This window comes from Neofelis nebulosa, chromosome 1 (assembly GCF_028018385.1).
Source record: "Neofelis nebulosa isolate mNeoNeb1 chromosome 1, mNeoNeb1.pri, whole genome shotgun sequence".
In the NCBI taxonomy this organism is placed as follows: Eukaryota; Metazoa; Chordata; class Mammalia; order Carnivora; family Felidae; genus Neofelis; species Neofelis nebulosa.
In genome coordinates, this window is record NC_080782.1 from 168,875,538 (window position 1) to 168,879,590 (window position 4,053).

A 4,053-nucleotide genomic window follows, 5' to 3' on the forward strand; every position below is an offset into this window, starting at 1 on the left:
GTTGTTCAAGAATCAACTTCTCTGGACTCTTCAAGAGTCCATTTATGATGGAAAGTCTCAGGAAAGACCCATAATGATTGCGAGAAGCAAGCTAGGGAAAGGAAACCAGCTACTCAATGATGTGGGGTCAGGTAGAGTCCGGTATGTAGCCAGACTCCAGCCGAGGCTCCTCCAAGCTGTCTTGCCTTCATGCAAAGTATTTGGGTTTTGTAGGGCTTGGAGGAAACTTCTAGGTCCCCCCTTCTAGAGAGGCTTCCACCACCACAAGGGCAAGGCACAGAGAAAGAATGGATGAGAGGGAAATGCAGAAGTCCCGCTGCACGGAGAGGAAGAGCAGACCAAAGGGGCCAGCCAAGGACCCAGGCATCTGAACCTGAGCCAGTAGCGTCTGCTACATGTGTGTTAACCCTGGAGGCAACCCTGCCAGGTAGGTAGGCTTTTTATGTCTATTTTTCATGGAAACTGATGCACAAAGGGGTTATGTAACTTGCCAGTCCTACCTAGCAAGTAAGAGCTGTGTCCACATGCCAGGAAGGGAAGGGAGAGTGGGAGGGATGAAGAAGCCAGGGGGCGAAGAGAGAGAAAGAGTGACAGTGAGTGAATCCGCAGACGTGACCTTGACCTCCTCCTGATTCTCAGATGCTCCGACAGTATCTGCTTTGGGAAATTCAAATACATCACTTCCAGCCAAATCTGAAGTTCTTTACTTGGTTCTATTTATGGCAGAGCTTGAGTGAGGGTCCACGGCACTTAGGACTCTACTCCAGACACCCAATTTAAAAATCTATTTTTTTTTTCATTTCAAAACTGTAGTGGAAACCATCATTTCTAACTAAACAGCCAGGAAAACATTCACTCCCTTGTCCAAGGCTTTTACGTGAATATTTAACTTTTTGTTTTTTTTTTTCTTTATGTTTTGCCATACAGGGATTGTGTATTTACAAATACAAGATGATCTAAGTGAATGAATGGTGTGTAAACGAGACTAGGTCAAGTCAGTAACTGTTTCCGTTTGTTTGTATTAAAATATATCACATAGTTTAGATAAAATATAGAGTATATTTCAAGACATTTAAAATGGAAAAAATACTGCAGTCATGCTGAAGTGTGCTTAGTATGAATGGTTTTCCAAATGACATGTCTTGGGTAACAGTCCTTGGCAAGTCCGTATACACAATGGCAAACTCTTTTTTCAGTCGTAATATATTTCCGTCCATTGATTTGTCTCTCTGCTTGTTTATGTAGGCTCAGGTTCACTCTGGATATTCTCTACCTGGCACCATAAATGAGCTATCTTACATGTTTCTGGCAATATCAACTGCTTCGGCCCTTTTTGTCCATTTATAGGATTTTACCAACGCGTCCGTTTACATTACGTGAGATTAACGAAATGACTTACGGCAACATGATTAATCAAATCTAAAATCTTGTCTTTTTAACCAGCATACTTTATTCCCACTTTTTCTCTTCACTTAGTTCCTTGTCCTTTCGGACAAACTCACCTAGATTTCAGTTTTTTGAGCCTATATCTAAAACTGAGCTTCCTCTTAAGTCGTCCCGCATTGCTAGGTTTTCCTATCGCAGGTTTTGTACCTTAAAATGAACTCCAGACATCTCACATCATCATTGCCTGTATGTCCACCTGGATGTCCAAAAATAACACTAGAATTATTTAGGCCCTTTGTCTTCTATACCACATCGCCTTGTTAACCTTGACGGCCACAGTGTTCATAAGATGAACCCTGAATCGTGTTAGACAGTCCTAGGAACGACATTGCAATTTGCAAAAGGTTAATGTGATTTCAGTCACATGGCGAAAATATTGTGGCATTGAGATGCACATGTGATTTCCATCTAGAAGGCATTCCATTTCCCACCAACTCTTTTATATACTTCATGCGCAGCTCTTCTCTCTCCGAAGTCCCCAAGGAAGTTTGCCGTCTCTCCCAATTTCTGCCAGGTGCCCCTCATACAGGCTCCACAAATCCAGCAAAGCCCTGATGAAGTCAGACAGAGAGGAGGCAAAGGAGAGGAGGAGTGATTTTCTACATCAGAGATAATAGAGCACACTTGCCAGTGTTTTATAACAGGATGTACAACACGCATTATCCATGCATCCTGAAAACATCCTTGTCATTCCAGGGCTATGGTGAGTCTCGCCAGGAACTCTGAAATTGTACTTGCAAATACAATTTCTAGTTCTCGCAATACGATCTAGGTGAGTGATGCATAAACAACCGTCTCTCTTATCACCCATGTGGGGAAGACAAATGGAATTCGAGTAGCGTATTCTGAGCAATTATACAGAGACTACTCCTGGCGGCACCGCTGTTCATCCTACACATACCTCATCGCTTATATAGAACAATCGCTGTCTGATGAATGATTTCAACAGAGCAGCAAAGAAACAACACCACGGTGGCATAAAGAAGCAACACTTGACCTACCAATGTAACAGCTTCCAACGACAATTGAAAAGGAAATGAAGGTGTAAAAAATTGTAAATATCAAACGTATTTTGAGGCAAAGGAGGGAGTGGCAGAATTTAGTTAGCGTGACCAACTTTTTGCATAAAAATCAATGATAGCCATAATCACTTAGAAGTCAGCATCTGGTAGAAAAGGAAAAGCTCTCAAGGCACCTGGTGGCTCAGTCAGATAAGCGTCTGACTTCGGCTCAGGTCATGTTCTCGTGGTTTGTGAGTTCAAGCCCCGCGTCCGGCTCTGTGCTGATGGCTCGGAGCCTGGAGCCCATTTCAGATTCTGTGTCCCCCTCTCTCTCTGTCACTCCCCAGCTCAGGCTCTGTCTCTCTCTCTCTTAAAAATACATAAACATGAAAATTAAAAAAAAAAATTTTAACATTTATTTATTTTTGAGACAGAGAGAGACAGAGCCTGAATGGGGGAGGGTCAGAGAGAGAGGGAGACACAGAATCCGAAACAGGCTCCAGGCTCTGAGCTGTCAGCACAGAGCCCGACGTGGGGCTTGAACTCATGGACCGCGAGATCATGACCTGAGCCGAAGTCGGCCGTTTAACCGACTGAGCCACCCAGGCGCCCCAACATGAAAATTAAAAAAAAAAAACAAAAAACAGAAAAAGCTCTTAAGGCTTTTTTTTCCTCTATTGTGTCAAGTGCTGTGCTCCACAGAATATAGGGAATTATTATATAGTGATAACATCAAATTTTTAAATCAACTAATCTTTGATGTCAATTTAAGACATAGACTATACTAATGATCAGTGTAGAAAAAGGCAAGCCCCTTTCCTGATGTTATAACTCATATGCCTTTCTTTGCCTATCTACCTTGAATATTAAGACTACTATGATCCAAAGATTTTTTTAATAATGGGTAGTCCATGAAAAATTAAAAGTAATGAAAAGTAAAGACATTCAGTAGCTTAAAATAGTTAAATGATTATGTTCCAGGGTCATACATTTCTAGCATAAGCCACTTCCCACCACACACACACACGAAATGCTAAGATAAATTCTCCTACATAGAACACAAAGATTTAGGTATCTATCTATAAAACACAAATTAAATGACCTCAATGTTAGCCAAGTATTTTCTTGTTATATCACTATACATTCAAGTCAAACTTACTGGACACTAAACTGAAAACAGATATTTCTTTTTACTAAAGAACATAGAGAGAAAAAAAATTATTTCCTTAAGTAAATAATTGATGGACTTTGGATAGACTGATCTTTTTAGCCATTTAAAGAAATCCCCTTGATATTGTCATTGTTAACACTTATTGATAAAAAATTAGCTAGATCCCAGTATTCTCAATTAATTAGCAATACACATTTCCATTGTTTATTGATATAATATTCACTCCACACTTGAGTAAATATCCTTCCTTCAGAAAGTCACCAGTTAAATTATCTTGTGCCAATTATCACCAAAGGCACAGACCTGTTTGTACTCTGAAGTTCCTTCCCTGCTAGAATTGAGGCTTTGAGCTTCCAAAAGGTTAACTAACCTATGAATGACCAAATAGTTTCATCTCAGAGGGTCATTGTTCTTAAAAGTCACCGTCATTAGAAG